This window comes from Cynocephalus volans, chromosome 3, assembly GCF_027409185.1.
Source record: "Cynocephalus volans isolate mCynVol1 chromosome 3, mCynVol1.pri, whole genome shotgun sequence".
Classification (NCBI taxonomy): Eukaryota; Metazoa; Chordata; class Mammalia; order Dermoptera; family Cynocephalidae; genus Cynocephalus; species Cynocephalus volans.
Window position 1 is genome coordinate 54,956,007 of NC_084462.1, and position 16,872 is coordinate 54,972,878.

At 49.4% G+C, this 16,872-nt stretch overlaps 1 pseudogene; it reads left to right on the forward strand.

Annotated features, from left to right (window-relative positions):
- Positions 1-2,542: 2,542 nt before the first annotated feature.
- Positions 2,543-16,872, forward strand: part of LOC134372539 (large ribosomal subunit protein uL1-like) — a 155,804-nt pseudogene continuing 141,474 nt past the window's right edge.

Sequence of the window (16,872 nt, forward strand, 5' to 3'; positions counted from 1 at the left end):
CTCTGCTACTAGCCCTTGTCCTCACCCACAAACCCAGGAGAACTCAGCTCAATTAGCAATCCTGGCTCAGCAAAGAGCTTGGGCGCAGCACCATGGGGCCATCAGGACAGGCAGAGCTGGAAGGCCACTGACCCTTCCAGCTGCTTGAAGTTATGGCTAAGTGGCCCCGAGGAAGCCCTGGGGTGCAGAGTGACAGAGAGAGACTAATTCTTGGTCTCTGAGGCCCAGAAGGAAACGTATGGGCTTCAAACTCACACCCCATCCTGGGCTTGCTAACATTCAGGGAACTCACCTTCTCCAGACATGTCATATCTGCTCAACGCGTCACCTCAACCCAAGCAGAATTGCTCATTCGCCATCTCATAAGCCCAGGCCTTGTTGTCTCCAGGATATGGACTCCGCATCCTTCAGTGACATCTCATGTCTCCTCATGAGTCTCCTCCTTGTCCCGCTTGCTCCTCTCAGTGTTTGTTTCAGTACATTGTGTCTTGTAAAAGACAGCCCTGGCTCTTCTTAGTTAGGAGATAGCAACAAAGATTGGAAAGAGACAGAGGGAGAAGGGACAGGGGTGAGGGTCTCAACATGAGCTGATATTGAACGAATCCCATTCAAAGTTTTCTAGAACCAAATGGAACACTCTGGGGTCAACCAGAGGAGACCAGAGCTCAGACCTTCTCTCTGAACACTCTCCTAATACAACTTTATTTATGTGGCACTCCCATACCATGGCTGACTTCTATCGATAAGAAGCACTGAAGCCTGCAATGCTGAAACCACACCTCCCCCATCCAGTCGGCTTTCTGGGCAGAACGTCACTTTTATCCCTGTTACGCAGTGCCTCGTTGATTCATCCTTCTGCTCTTGTCTGTCCAGGTCCTTGGGGATCCTGCACCTTACCTCCTCCTTCCCTGCTTCATGCTAGCTGCCTGATTGCCTACCTTGTCCAAGTCCTCAAAAAATCACATATCTGCAGAGTCTGAATCTTAGCCAGAGAAAAAGAGTTTTGTCTGAGGAACAAATGTCCACCCAGGTCATGTCAATGCTGGCTCACCTCCCTGTCTGGATAATGTCCTCCTCCCTCCACACACCGGCTGCGTATGCTGAGCCCACTAGCCCAGGCCCTGCCCAACAGAGCTCCTTTTCCATTTTCTCAGCCCCCAGATCCAACCATTTTCCCAAGCTCTGCATACCTGGGCAGCTAAGTTCAAAGTCCCAGAGCTCCAGGGCCCAGGCTGCATGTCATTCCCCATCTTTGTGGATATGGGGAGGTTTCTTGACTTGGAAAGACATACCTGGTGGGCATGCAACAAATGTTCATCAGATCAAGGAAAAGAAGCACATTCAATACGTCTGTGTGAAGCTCTGAGCTAGGTGTTGGCTTCAAGAGGTCTTCAAGGACCATCCTTCTCACTGGGCCTTTCCTAAAGCCCCCGCACAGAGGCACTGCCTGTGTTCTTAAAGATCTCAAGGGGAAAGGCAATGCACTCTCTATGCAGCCCATAGGAAATGCTGAGCTTGCCCATCCATTGACTCATTCACATCATCATCTGCTCATTTATTGAGTGTATTCTATGTGCCAGGCCCTGGTGGTCACTGAGGACACAGAGGTGATTATAAAATGACCTTCCAGAGCTGACAGTCTACTGAGGAGGAGAGCCATGGAAATAGTTCATTTCTGTCATGTGTATGTGCCTGCGGTGGGGTGAAGTAAAGCTTGTATCGAGTGCCCAGAGGAGGGAGCTCCCACCCTGGCTTGGAGTTGCTTGAGCAAAGTGGGAGGCAAATGACTGGAACTCAGTGTTCCCATCTCCTTGGGGAGGAAAAGGCAATGCAAGTTCTCTTTTCAACCCATTCCCAATTTCTAGAGGGGAGCCAGCCTTTAAGAGCCACGAGGCCTAATATGGGGGAAGGAATTGAGCTTTCCTAGCCCCTCGAGTGTCCTGAGTCAGCCCTCAAGCCCGTAGTGCCCTGCATCTCACCCACAGAGAGCTGCGCAGAGGCAGAGCCCTTTCCTGTAAGCGAGGGCTGCAACTGGCTCCTCCAAGGCCCCAGCTGGGCCTCGGCTGGCATCGAGCACCACCTACCGGCCACAGGGAGAAAAGCAGAGTCCAGGCTGCCACCTCTCCCCCTAGAGCACCTGAAGTCACTGCATTGGCCTAGCTGTCACACCCCTTCACACCCTGATCAGCCTCCTGGACCCCGTGTCTCCACCCTGGGGCAGAAGGCAAACTTCAAAGGTGACATGGACACTCTGAAAGAAACTAGAGGCCACAGAGCCAGCTTGAGCAGTCAGTCTCAGGGACAGAGTCTGTGCCAGGAGTATGAGGGAAATGAGAGAGAGAAGATGGAGCAGGGTGGATGCTGGGAAAGGGGGCAAAAAGGGAGAGCAGGCAAAGGGAGTGAGGGTTAGAGCCAGGCAGTGGAGACACGGAAGGTGCTGGAGGGTTATATGGAGTCTCCCTGGAGAGAGACTCAGGGTCCAAGGAAGGGGTCACATTTGGCCACTGCAGGCCAGGTGCTCAGGCTGCCCTCATTCTGGACGATGCCACTCCTTTGTACCCAGGTGCTCCTGGGCAGCTCCTCCAGCCCTTTGGCCTCAGTGAGGCTGCACTGGCCAGGGCTTCTCCTGGGATTGCTGCTGGAGTCAGGTAGCTCCCTTCCTGGTGCCCAGGCTGCTCTTAGGTGGGAGGTAGCCACGAAGACTGGAAAGAGATAAGGGGAGAAGGAACTGAGATTAGGGTTTCAACACGAGCTGATATTGAATGAATCCCAGCTAAAGTCCCCTATGGAAGGTTAAGTTGTTATGAGACATCCTTAGGGTCAAATCACCTGCTCAGGGCTTGCTGCTTAGAATGTAGCTCCCCAGACACTAGCAGAAGCAGACGCTCCATGCTCCTTCCTCTTCCAGGGGCTCCAAAGAGGGGTCCATGCCTGACCTGCTGCCTATGGTAGGGCATATGGAGCTTTGGGTAAAAGCTCAGTCTTTGGAATCAGACTAGCCTTTGATTTTTGGCAAGTCACTTCACTTCTCTGAGCCCTGGTTTCTCCTCTAAAAAAAATAGGAAAAACAATACCACTTTGTAGGACTGTTATAAAGAGTAAGCACACAAACCACTTAGCGTAGTACCTGGAAGATAAGCTCGACAAATATTGGCTAGGAAAACAAGACGAAACAAGGCCTTGGCCACTCCATCACCGACCGCCTCGCATCTGTGCACTAGGAATTCTGAGGCCTGGCTCAGCAGCCTCCCCCAGTCGGTTCCCAGCCTCCCCCATGGGCGAGGGAGGAAAGGCGGGGGCAGGGGCCTATTCTCACCCTGGGAAGATTGCTTTTGAGGTGGGTGATGACTGTGCACCTCACCCACTGGAGAAGATGCTCAGAGAGTGAACAGAAAAAGCCAGCACCCCTCTCAGCTGCATTCATTATTCAGAACTTCCCACTGCCTGATGCCTGCTATGGGGGTGTGTGAGAAGCACCAGCCAAGCCAGTTCTGTCTTCTCTGCTGAGGTGTGGACTGCAAACCCAAGGCAGAGACCCAGGGGTGGGTCGAGGCCATCTTCCAAAACCCTGGCCCTCTGCAGGTCCCGGTGATGGGAGCATCAGGCATCCAAAGGGGAGCTGGGGCTTCCCAAGGAGCTGGCTCTAGATTAGAGCTTCTCAAACTTCACTGGGCACAGGAACCACCTTCAGAGCTTGTTAAAATACAGTTTGCTGGGTTCCAACCCCGAGATCTGATCCCAGGAGTTCTGGGGTGAGACCCCAGATTCTGCATTTCTAACAAGCTCCCAGGTGCTACTGCTGCGAGGCTATGTAAGTTAAAGTCAATTACATTAAATTAAAAATAAAAATACAGTTGCTCAGCCACACTGACCATGTGGCAGGGACTCAGTAGCCACATGTGGCAAGTGGCTACCATATTGAACTATTCAGACAGAACATTTCCATCATCACGGAAAGTTCTGTCTAACAGTGCTGCTCTAGAATGATGGGCGTATCAAGGCAGATGAAGGCTAGGAGAAAACAGGAGTTTGTATCTAAATCCCTGGGGAGCACGAGGTTTTAAGGGAGCTTGAAGAACCCAAGGGTGGAAGGCAGGCCCCTTGAAGATTCTCCAGAAGGATCGGGGTGCGGCGTGAAATTCCAACAGCAGCCCCAGTCCTTGCCACCCCGCCCCATTGGCCATGTCAGAGAAATAGGAAGCATCACGGGAACACGGAGGAGGGGTATTTTTAAAAACCAACCTGGGGGAGTCAGTAGCATTGAGGCGTAAGTGGAATCTGAAGGGAGAATGAGTAGGGAACCAGACCTCCAGTATTTTTTGCTCAACTGTGATCCACCCGCCCACGTGCCTGCAAGCCTCTGTGTCACTCAGGACGTGAGCAAGTGGTAGGATTTGGTTGTGTGGGACAGGGGCAGCCATGAAGGACAGAGTCTGTGCCAGGGAGAGAGCCTGCAAAGTGTGCTGTCTGCTCTGAGGAGAAGCATGCATCAGAGTTCTGAACAGATGGCCCCACAAGAGGGGTTAAGGGAAGGGATCGCTGCGAGGAGTCTTGTCACTCGCATTTGAGCAGAGACCCAGGAGGAACAGACTTTTGGTGGGTCCGAAATAGCAAATGCCAGGGAGGAGCACAAGCCTCCTTCCCTGTCCCCACCCTCCTCCCGTTGCTTCACACGCTGCCTCCCCCTCCATGTTCTCTCCCGGGGACACGCAGGGGCTTCTGACAGCAACTTCCCAAGGGAGAGAGGGAAGCACCGGTGGGCTCTGCCATGTGTGTCTGTCACACAGAGAAAGGTCTCCATCCTGAACACAAAGGAATCTGTTTGGGTGCAGGAGGCTCCCCGCCTGCACCCCTCTATGCGCTCAGATGACTAGTGGCTCAGAGCACTCTTCCAAAGAGAAAGATCCTGACCTCAGGCCTCTGCTATCTCCCCTTGGCTTCCTTTCATATCCCTTTCATGTTCCTCTGTTAGGGGTCCTGCCAAGCAGACCACCCCCTGCCAGCCAGTCTGGGGTTCGGAGCTGCTTGGCCAGATGTACAAAGACCTGGAGCAAAACAGGACACTGGATCTCAGTCCCCTCAGCCACAGCTCAGCCCTCCCGTCCTGCTCCCTCTCCATTTCCACATGCTCCCTCCTACCCACCTTCTCTCCCGTTCTTTCTCCTCTCACATCCTTCCTTCTTCTTCCTCTTTCTCTGCTTTTCTTTCTTCTTCTCAGATCCCCTGGCCCCTAAGGAAACCAAGTCCATTCCCAAGTGCTAGGTCTAAACTGGGCATCACAAAGCCACCCCTCATGTGCCTCTCCCCACTTGGGTCCCAGCAATTCTCAGGCCCAGTCTCCCCTCTTGGCTCCCCTTTTGGACCCAGCTCAAGTACAGCCCTACCTGCCTTTCCCACTCACCCGTCTCCTTTCCTCTGTCAACCTAGCCTCTTCATCTTTAAGCCTCTTCTGACTCCTCCTTTCTGGCAACCCCTGCAACCAGAGTCAGTGACGCATTCTGCATTTTTCTTTTCAGTTACTCCAAGCCCATTATACATGACCCCAAGGTAGGAACCTGCACCCTGGTCTCACCAGCCTTTTCCCTGTCAAGAAATCATATCCTTCCCATTTATAAAGCTCACTTGTATGTCAGATAACTTTCTTAGTCTGTAAGGAAGGCAGACTTTATGATGCCTTAAAAATAAAACTTATATTTAGCGTATGCATGATTGCCAAAAGCAAAACCCACCAACTCAAATTTAATGCTTACAAGGAACTTTATCTGGCTGGACTTCCTTCTGGAATATAGGTTTTTAAAAAAAAATGTCACCATGGATGGGTGTTTCCAAATTTTCCTTTAAAGCTCTATTCCTTGTTGAAACACCTGGACCACAGTTTCACAACGTTGGCACAATTGACATTTTGGGCTGGGTAATTCTAATTCTCTGTTGTGGGCCTGTCCCATGCATTGCAGCATCCCTGGCCCCTACCCTCTAGATGCCAGTAGCAGCCTCCTTCCCAGCTGTGACAATGAAAAATGTCACCAGACATTGCCATATGTTCCCTGGGGGGTAAAATCACCCACTTTGAGAGTCACTCACTGACACAGTAAAGTTGTTTTCACACACAGGGAAGAGATTAGTGACTCTGGATGACCTTCTGAAGATCTGGGGGAAGAAATATGACCGTCTCTGACTCAGGTGGGGCCACCTCCCAGCCTGAAACCCAAGCCTTGGCCACTTGGCCTCAAGAACAGTGGCCATGTCTCATGTGCACCGAGCTGCACCAAGTTCGGTCACGGAGCTGTGGCGTGCATGTGGTGCAGTACGTACCCTACAGCATGTGATCTCGCTATGCCAAGGGAGTAAACTGAGACCTGGGGAGGCTGAATGGCTGATTTAACCCTCAATCCTACCTCCATGTTTGGGTGTCTGTCCCTTATCCCCTTGGTTACCTCTTTGTAGAGATGAATGAGTGCAGAGCAAGTACAAAGCTCATGCTATAAACTCCAAGCATGCAAGATATTTGCAGATGTGAGTTCTAAAACTCTACAGAATTTCCAGTCTTGAACCCCCTTCTTCTGGTTTGGCAGAAATGTAATCTTAGTCCTTCTGAGGCTTTTCTACCCCCCATAATCCCTAGGCTTAGGTAAGGGTCCTACAGCCTCAAGCTGTGCCCCATCAAGATATGATGAGGAATAGGTGTATAAGGGACACTGTCAGCCATCTGTCCACTCAGATTACTTCTGAAACATTCACTGTCACTCTCTGTATGGCCCATTCGGGTTTGATGGCCCAGTACTTCTGCGTAGTGCTTGAGATAAGGAACACTTTTTCAAGCTACCTATAGTCCCATATGGCATGCTGTATTTTCCAGAGAGGGCCACAATATCTTCCATCCCATATATTCTTCTTACAATAATTCTTTGAATCTCTTCCCATCGAGAGGTGGAGTCTTGTGCTGTGGCAGAATTAACACTATATGACTCCAAAGGGACATACAGCTCTGCTTGGTTCTCTTGGAATGCTTGTTCTTGGAACCCAAGCCACCATGCTGTAAGCAGCCACACAAAGAAGACACATGCAGGTGTTCCAGCTGACAGTCCCAACTGAAGTCCCAGCCAATGCCAGCAGTGACTACTAGGTATATGGGTGAACAATCCCGTGGATGACTGCAGCCCCTAGCTAGCCGGCAGGTCACCCCCGGCCTTTGACACTTAGCAGGCATTATGAAGCAAAGAAGCCATTCCTAATGTGCTCTTTCTGTATTCCTGGCCCACAGAGTCTGTGAGCATAATAAAATAATTGTTTTACAAAATTTGGAGTGGTTTGTTATGCATCCATCTAGGTGGAATATCCTGTCTGCCCAAATGCATCAACATGCAGACACACCTCTGTGGGGTCTCGCCTCCTCACTGGGGCACCGCCAGGGAACAGGGTGTGAGTCTACAGGGATCTGGAACTTGCACCTGTCTCTCCTGCTCTCTCTTGCTGGGGGGCCTCTTTCCAGTCCAGCGTGAGTAGTCTAGCTTCCCTTTTTGTTTCTCCATGGCAATGTATTTATACCCAAACATCTTTTCCCTTCCTTTCACCTCCTCCATAACTCAACCTAACTTTGCCTACTGGTTTAGGCTTTTGAAACACAAAAGCCTATCAACCGTGTAGGCTTTTCCCATCTCCCACCATCTCTCCTCCAGGGCAAGGAACACAGGGGTCAGGTGTCAGGTACCTACTTCAGTGGGAGAAGGTAAAGAGAAAAACACCCACTGGGAGGGGGGAAAAAGGATGTATAGATTGTGTTTGAAAGCTTTATTGAGATGTAATCCATATAGCACACAATTCACCCATTTAAAGTGTATAACTCAATGACTTTTAATATAATCACAGAGATTGTGCAACCATAACTACAGTCAATTTTGGAATATTTTCATCACCCCAAAAGGAAACTCCACATCCTTTACCCATCATCTCCCAGTCCCCCCATTTTCCACAGTGCCTGGCAACTGCTTTCTGTCTCTATAGATTTGCCTATTCTGGATATTTTATATAAATGAAATCATACAACATGTGGTCCTTTGTGACTGGCTTTTTTCCCTGAGCATAATGTTCAAGGCTTATCCATGTTGTAGCAGATGCACAGATTAATACCTCAAGGTGTCATCAAGCTGAAGACATCCTTTCAGCCTCTTCTACTTCCATTTCAAATTGTGAAGAATATGCTCTTTGCATGTAAAAGGGAGGTCCTGTTCTTCACCCACATGGTTATTCCACATCTGATCTTTGCAGTGGGATCAGCACCTGGACCCCAAATTTGGGGGCTACATGTCCAAAGTGAAATGATAATGGAATTCTCAACAGCCCCTCTCTCTGGTCCCTTTCCCTGTGTGATTAAGCTCCTAGTGCGTGTCTTAAATAAACTATTACTCCATTGACCATATGAGCTCCCATATGGACTTGCCCTACCCAGTTACCACGAGCTCAGACAGAAGGCAAGGAGCAGAAGGGAAGCCAGCAAGGCCCTTGCCTTGCCAAGGGTCTCCAAAACACAGGGCCTGAGGCAAGGGCTCCAGTTGTCAGGACTGCTGGCAGAAGGAGGGCTGTGAGCAGGCAGGGTTTAGGACCCGGAACCAAGCAAGGGCAGCAGTGGGGGCTGCCAGTGGAGGGTTTGTGGCTCGCCTAAGAAATGGATGAAGAATGGGCTAGAGAGGAGCATGACCATCAATGAACCACAAAGCCTTTTAGCATCCATTTGCGACTGCTGCTGAACAAACAACTGCAAACACACCGGTCGCTAACTGGGGCTTGGGTCTCCTGGGACAGCCTTGAACTCCAGCCCAGAGCCCCATCCCCAAACAAAGGAGAGAGGAGGTGCCCTCAGCATCCCCATCTTTGTCTCTGCAGCTAAATCCAAACCTGGAACATTGCAGCCCTCTATTTCTTCTCCATTCATGTTCTGGTCCTTGGCAAGGAGGAGACCCCAAAATCTTTAGCTCAGCAAGCAATGGTCCAGCTGGGACAGCTCTGAGATGAACAGAGATGAGTTGCTGGGCTCTGCTGTCTTAGTAACAGCTGTCCAGATATCAGCTTTCAGAATCAGGTCTTGCTTATCTAATCCATCCGTCCTTGTCAAGGAAGACATAGTTCCTCTGCATTAAGGATTATGCAACAGGTTCCATTCACCCAAAACAAAGGACAGGAGGTTTGGAGAGTCTATGATTTGGATAAGCAGGAGCAGGGCTGTCCCTCCAATGTCCCCCTTCCATCCCCCATTCATTCCATAGTGTGCCAGACCCAAAGGTCTGAACAGGTGGGCTTGGTTTGAGGGTCAAAAGTGGGGTTGAAGCAGCAAAGTCACATGGGTTTCCTAAAGGGGATGTGAATTCCCCAGGAGGAACAAAAGAAGAGGCCCATCCACCCACCCAGGGCCCCCTTTGATCCATGGAGCAGCCTAACCCTTCGGCACACCTTGCAGACACAGAGCAGAGCAGGGAGGAGGGGTGTCTATTTCCAGGTAGACAGGAAAGCCAGAGCACTGGGGGTCGCAGGTATAGGGCAGCTCCCCTTGGTCAGCTCGTTCTCTATTTTATCAACCGGAGGGAGCAGGAGGTTTTCCTAAAATGGAAACCTCCCAGTTATAGGCCAAGACATAGTAGATGTTCAATAAGATCTTGTTTACTCTGGATTTGTCAACTCTCTGGTACTTTAAGACCCACTGAAAAAAGAGGGCAAAAAGGACAAAAATGGAAGGTGTTGAAGAAAGGGCTTAACACAAAAGTCAATTGAGTCAGGCTGGGGGAGCACCCTCCCCCCAGTTGGGTCCCCATGCCATCGGAACTGCCAACATTGCTGCAAAGCTCTGGCCCTATCCCCCTCCCCCATCCTGCTGTCCTCCCCTGGTGGCGTCCGCCTGTTTATTTGCTGAGTTTAACAATGCGCTGTTTTATGAGTTCTGTCTTAGTTCTTGGTAAAGCACTTTAATCCACTTTAATGCCCCCACTCTGCTCCTCCCTGACAGCCTGGCGGTTACTCTAATGCATCCCTCTCACCTCAGGGTTACTAATGAGGTCAGAGGGAACGCAATATCCCAACTGAATAATTCACTAATCAGATGCTACAGACTCCAGTGGTAAAATTTATTTCTGACACCTAAACAGCAAATGGGTTTGTGGACACACACACTCCCTCTCTCTGCTCCAGAGCTATTTCTACTAAATGGAGGCTTGCTGTGTTTGCTTAACAAAAGGGCTCTGGTCTGGCCACAAACACATCTCCTCATCTGGGGCCTTGCACGTCTTCAGGGGAGTTGGGGGAGGGAGGTCGGCAACAGGGAGGAGGGCTGTTTGGATGGGGTCACAGCAGATCGGAGGTGTCTTCAGAGTCTCCTTTTCCTCTGTTGGCTGGCAGCAGGTGACCTCGTCCCTCACCCTCACCCCATCCTCCTGCCAGTGGACATGCCTCAGACTGAGCTGCACCATTAGGTGAGTCGCTGTAAGCAGCTCGGTTGCAGGCCACTTGCAAATGTGGAGACAGTTCCCCAGGACCATTCCCCAGGAAAATGCACACATTCATTATAATTTTGCACTCCATTTTCAAAGGTCCCCAGCTCTTCTAAAGGCTTTGCCTCAAGATAAGACACCTCTCTGCATCTGGCTTTGCCAGATTATCACCAGGTTCACTTCTATCCCAGGCTTCCATGTTCCCAGTTTCTGAAGTGGAGAGGAAGAGACAGGTGTTTCCACACTCTCCTCTGGGATTCTCTGCACCTCAAGCAGATCTTTATGTGTCAGCCCCTCCTGGAGAGACAGGACCCTTAGGTGGACAGCTGCCACAGAGGGAGGGATGGCCCCTCAGCCCCTCATGCCTCTCTCTCAGGGGCGGGAAGGTCACACATCCATCTTCAGATTCCATCCACAGTGTGCCATGTCTTCAGACAGAAGGGAAGTTGCAGGTTTGATCTGCACCCACAGTTTCCCCAAGAAACAGAGCAACCACCGCCGTCTGGAACATTCTAGGCTCCCTTGGGTCATGCCAGGTTTCTTTTTACCCCCTCCAAGTGACCAGTGCCCAGCACATGCACCCTGCTCAGCTTTGCCAGCCTTCCAGGGTCCAGCCACCAGCACACCAAGCAGAGGGCTCTATTAATATCATTTGAATTTAACTGCCTAAAAATAATAATATATGCACAGGTGTACAAGAGATATGAACCTAAATATCCTTCAAAAATACAACTGTAAACCAAAATTATCTTCAAACAGGCCGTACCAAGCAGCATTCTTTGTGATGAGATTCAAACAGGGACCTTCAGGTCTCCGCTCCCCTTCTCAGCTCCCACCCCAGGGCCTCAAGCTCTGGCCAAAGGGGTGGAGAAGGGGACTGACTTGACCAGGTGAGTACAGCTCGGCCATGAGCCTGTTGCCAGCCCTGGCCAGGGACAGAGCATTCAGGAAAAGGAGCTGGAGGAGCCTTAGATGTTTGAAATAGCCCTGAATGGACACGGCCCTCAGCCATGTGTTTTTATTAATCAGCTCCCATGGTCGCACATCCCCGCCTCTCCAGGCTGCATGGCAGGGAAGAGGTGCTGGAGATGGGCACAGCTCAGCAGCTAATGAAGGAAGGGGCCCTCTCTGCAGCAAGTGGGGGCAGGGGGACTGCATCAGTGTGGCTGGCAGCCTCAGGCAGCCTTAATTGCCTGTCCCCTAGCCCAGCCCCTCCCCAGAGTACGCTCTCTCTCTCTCTGCCTCTCTCTCTCTGCCTCTCTCTGCAAGAAGCTAAGGTCAGCTGAGTCATGTATGCCCTCCAGGTCATAGGTCTCCAGTCTGCTTTCTGTAAACAGACGCAAAGGTGGGGCCCCCCACCAGCCTGCCTGAGCTGCCCCGAGTGCCAACTGAAACAGCTCCCCCACTTGACCCTTGCTCTGAGGTGTGACCCCAGCTCTGCACTCTGATTCTAATTTAGGAACCTTCCTCCTCGCCTGCTGCTGGGAGCCTTGTGCCCGGCATATGGATCTCAGTCCTGCACTGTTGACTGCGGCAAATTAACCCTGTAGCTCCCGGTTCTGTGCCTAGCTATGCTGGCAGACCCTGTTCCAGCTCTGGCTCCCTGGTGCCAGCTCTGGGCAGTGTTCTTCATTACTGACTTTTCCAGAATCCATCTCTTCACCCTTTCTCCTCTTGGTGATCAGCCTGGAGTCTTGAAGCTTTTGTCTCCTTTGAATCCAGAAGGAGACTGTCCTTGATCTGATGTCCCAGGGTTCTGAGGCCCCTTCCCCCGCCTCTCCGAAAAGGGAAGAGAATTCACATTTTCTGAGTCACTTCCATGTGCCAGGCATTGTGCTAGGGACCTCAATCCTCAAGAAATATCATTGCCACTGTTTTACAGATGAGGAAAGTGAGGCTCTAATTGTCTCAGTAGGTCACCTGTACCCCATCCACTTTGCTACATTATTTAGCTCAGGAATAAAGATCAACTGAGTCCTGAGCGACTTGGGAGGCCAGAAGGACATTCTGGAGATGAGCAAGATGAGCCCTCACCTAGCACCTCCAGTGAAGCCCCCAGTAGGAAGGGAGAACCGTAGCTTAGGACCTTTAACCCCAGGGTGAAGCACTCACTCTAACGGGAAGTGTCTGCTACTCAGGATACTACAAGCTCAGGCTCTCAGGAGAGGCAGTGTGGGGCAGTGGACAGGGACATGCAGACTCTCCAGCACCTGGCCTGTCACTCACCAGCTGCACAGTCTTGGAGGGTCATTTCACCCTCTAACCCTTGGAATCTGCCTTATGGGAAGGACAGGACTAGATGACCCCTTATATCCCCCCTATCATTCTACACTGAGACACAGGTCCTTTATACAAGAAGGTGATGATGAACATGATCATGACCAAGATGCTGATGGTATTAACAATAATACGTCAAAAAAGCAGAATACTTACTGAGAGTTTGAAATGTGCATAGCATTGTGCTATGCATTTTACATGGATTATTTTATTTCACCCCCGTATCAACCCTGTGAGAACTAGTATTATTACCGTTTTACAGAGGAGATTCAGAGGTGTTCTATATCTTGCCCAAGACCACACAGATAAACATTGGTGGAGCCAGGAATCACATCCAGGCTTTCTGACTCCAGAAGCTGCAATCTCAGCCACTGTGAGAAGCTCTTGTCTACTGTGCTACATAAAACACTTCACCAGTCCCTGGCCAGGCTGTCTTGAGCCCCAGTGGCAGAGGCAGAGAGCATCGTTTTCCAAGGAGTAGTGGACTGGGAGTTAAAAAGCTGAGTTCCATACACATGGCTTTGACCAGCTCCATGGCTTAATTTTCATCTCTAAAATGGGACCAAAAAACTTAGCTTAAAAAAGCCTGCCTTAACCTAATGTAAGAGGGATGTTTAAAGAGAGGAAAATCAAAAGCAGTTTCCTATGGATAGATTGCCCATAAAAGCAAGGTTGGAATTTTGGGTTCCCTCACAATTCTAGATCCTGTCTCCCCCCACCTCACTGACTCAGTTTCTCTCTCCAGGTTGTACGACTGAGGAGACAAGCACAGGGGGATGTGCTCTCTTCTTCACTGACTCATTCATACATTCTTGTATTCGTCTTCACTCCACTCATTAATCCATTCATTCATAAGCTCTTCTCATCCTTGGAGGGGGTAAATACACTCAAGCATTCATCTACCCACCCATCCATCTACCCATTGACCTATTTACCTATCTAGTCATCCATCTACCCATTCACCCATTCATTATCCATTCACCAAATCACATACCTATCCATTCATCTATTCATTGACTCAGTCATAAATTTCATCCATACTTCCATCCATCTACTCACCTATACATCCATTCCCACATACCCATCCACCCATCCTCCACCTACTCATTCATCTATCTCTTCATCCACTCATCCATCTACCTACCCACCCACCCTTTTATTTGTCCATCCAATCATTTCTCCATTTACCCATTCATCTTTCTGTTCTTTCATGCATTCATCAAATCACACACCTATTCATTCATCTGTTTATTAATTTATTCATAAATTCCATTCATCTATTCTTCTATCCACCAATGTCCCTTTTTATGCAACTGCTCTCCCATCTACTTACATACAAATTTATATATCAACTCTCCCATCCATCCATCCACCAATCCACCTAACCTTCCATCCATTCTTTCATTCATTCCCCAACATGTTTTGACTACCCACCATATTCCAGGCCATATATTATGTGCTTAAGATAAAGAGGTGAATAAATCACAAATTCTGCCTCTGAAGAAGTCAAATCACAATGTATAAGACAGTGACACAAACACAGGCAATTGCAATAGGGTATGATAAGAAATGGCAGAGTGGGAAAGATGTGGGATCTAGAAGAAGGGCCTCTGTAGGAATCAAAGAAGGCTTCCTCCGGGAGCTGACATCTGGCCTGGGTTTCAACAGGTGATCCAGAGTTCACTAGGTGAACAGGTGAAGTCAGTGCTGAACAGAGGCAACTGCAGGTATAAAAGCACAAAGTCATGACAGAAAACAAAGCTCTAGAGCAGTGTCTCTCACCTGGGGGTGATTTGCCCTTCAGGAAACATTTGGCAATGTCTGGAGACATTTTTGGTTGTCACAACTTGGGGGTGCCACTGACATCCAGTGGGTAGAGGGCAGGGATGCTGCTAAACATCCTACAAAGCAGCCCCCACCCCAAAACAAAGAATTATTAAGCCCCAAATGTCAACAGCATCAAGGCTGAGAAACTGAGAAACCTGCTCTAGTAGGACAGCAGATAATTCAGGATGGTTGGAGTGAAGGAAAGAGGAAGCTGTGAGAGACAATCTCAGGGAAGTAGGCAGGAGCTAGATCAAAGACTGCAAACCACATTTACTGAATGCTTACTCGGTATTCATTTTTAGGTCAGACACTGGGGACCCATAGATAAGACAGGATACTGTCATGCTCTCCAAAGCTTTGCAGTCTCATTGGGAAAATGGCACATTTCCCCAAGGGGAGAGGAACCACCAGTAATTGAGTTCCCACCATGTGCCAGCCACTGTACCAGGATTTTTATATATATCATTTCATGGATTTCTTATGAGAATTCTATGAGGTGGTTTCCATTTTCCAGATGAGAAAGCTGAGGCCCAGAAAAGTTCTTTTTAAAATGTGCACTATGTCACACAGTGAGTAAGTGGTAATACACCAAAGTCCATACCGCCCCACCTGACAACTTGGGCAGACTAAGGGCAAATTAATGGTAGACACCTTGATGGACAAGGAGGTCCACAGAGACTTCATGAGGAAAGGCTAACCTGGCCTTGAATGAAGGAGAGAAATGAGATGTGTAGGAAGGACAGAGGAGGTGGGAGGGTAGAGTTGGTAAAGGCACAGGTGAGCAAGAATATGGCGGGTCCTGGAAACCCTAGTGGTCAGGGGATTGGAGGATGGAAGAGAAGGGTAAAGGGTCCTATTGGGAGCCCATGGCAGACCTGTGTGTGGGGCCCTGCAGGTCTAAGCAAGATGCTCATGGCCATGGGGCAGAAAGGAGGCCAAGGAACAGTCATTAGAAATAGTCCATCAGGAAAATTATGTTAAGTGAAATAAGCCAGGCACAGAGAGAGAAATACCACATTCTCACTCATATGCGGAAGTTAAAACAGTTGATCTCATAGAAGTAGAGAGTAGAATAGTGGTTACTACAGACTGATTGGGGAGAGGGGAATTGAGAGAGGGTGGTCAGTGGGTACAAAACAGTAGAGAGACAGGAAGGATGGGATGGAGATTCTGTGGCAATATAGGGAGCTACAGTTAACAACAAAGTACTGTGTACCAAGTTGTGCCAGTCAAGTTGATGTCGAATGTTCCTAACACAAAGAAGTGACAAATGTTTGAGGTAATGGAAGTACTAAGCACCCTGATATGATCGTTGCGCACAGTATGAATGTACCCAAATACCATATTGTACTCCATAAATACATACAATTATCACGGATAGATTAAGAAAAATAAATTAAAAAGAGAGAGAAATAGAGATTAGGATAGTGGCAACCGAGGAGGGAAAGAGCGAGGGGAGGGGAGACAGATACAAAGTTACAAAGTTATAGTTAAATAGGAAGAATGCCCTAGGGGGACAACAGCTAATAATATTGTATTGCATATTTCAAGATATCCAGAAAGGAGGATCTTGAATGTTGTAACCACAAAGAAATGATAAATGTTTAGGTGATAGATACGTTAACGATTCTGATTGGATCATTATACAATATATGCATGTATTGAAACAACAAACTGTACCCCATCACACGTACAATTTAAAAAATTCAAATTTAACATGAAAAAAAAATATTTCATCAGCAACCTCTGAGGAATGAAGAGAGAGGGGAGGAGTTGGGAGTCACGTTTTGAGCCTGAGTTTTACCTGAAATCTCTGTTCCTGGCCCTTCTGAGTCTGGGAACTGCCTCTCCCTGCCCCCATCAGTTTCTAGGGGAAAGGGGCAGCCCACCCAGATGCAGTAGAGAGCCTGCTACCGCAGCCGGCCCCGCCAGCCCTGAGGGACAGAGCAGCTGTCTTCTGGAGTGTCACCTTCACCTCTGTGAAGACAGCCGCGTCTCCTTCCTCAACTGCTCCTCACCCGCCACCCGCATCACGAGTGCGCACGTGTGCACACACACACCCACGCCCAATTTGAGGGTTTAATGGCCACTGCTCATCAGATGAGGGAGACAGTTTGCTGAAGAAAATGTTCGCCGCCCTACTGCTCTGAGCTGCATCAGGGTGAGAGGCTCAAAGAGAATCAATTTCATCCAAGAAATCTGAAGAGAGACAGGGAGGCGGGAGGGGCAGCTTCGGCAGTAGCCAGAGACAAGGCAAGGGAGCCATAGCCCAGGTCAGGGAAAACCTTTGCAA